The sequence below is a fragment of the Cynoglossus semilaevis genome, chromosome Z (genome assembly GCF_000523025.1).
Source record: "Cynoglossus semilaevis isolate Cse_v1.0 chromosome Z, Cse_v1.0, whole genome shotgun sequence".
Taxonomy (NCBI): Eukaryota; Metazoa; Chordata; class Actinopteri; order Pleuronectiformes; family Cynoglossidae; genus Cynoglossus; species Cynoglossus semilaevis.
Genome location: NC_024328.1, coordinates 13755574 through 13755866, shown reverse-complemented (window position 1 = coordinate 13755866; position 293 = coordinate 13755574).

Below are 293 nucleotides of genomic sequence, written 5' to 3'. Positions count from 1 at the left end.
CAAGTCGAACAATCCGCCTATTTCAAAAACAAACAGTTTGGTCAACGACTATAATTAATCCTCCTGAGCGACGGTTTACAGTCCCAGTGGCATCAGGCCTGCGTCATGATTGACAGCTCTATTTTTAAAAAATCTCACCATCCACCACAGGAAGTGCAGCGAGAGGGAAATGGAAACTGACAGCTGCTAAAGTGATGACGGACTGTTTGTCATTTGTCACATGAAAAAGACCCAAAACATCGGTTGGTTTTTGCTCGTTCTGGTGTTGATAGTATATATATATATATATATAT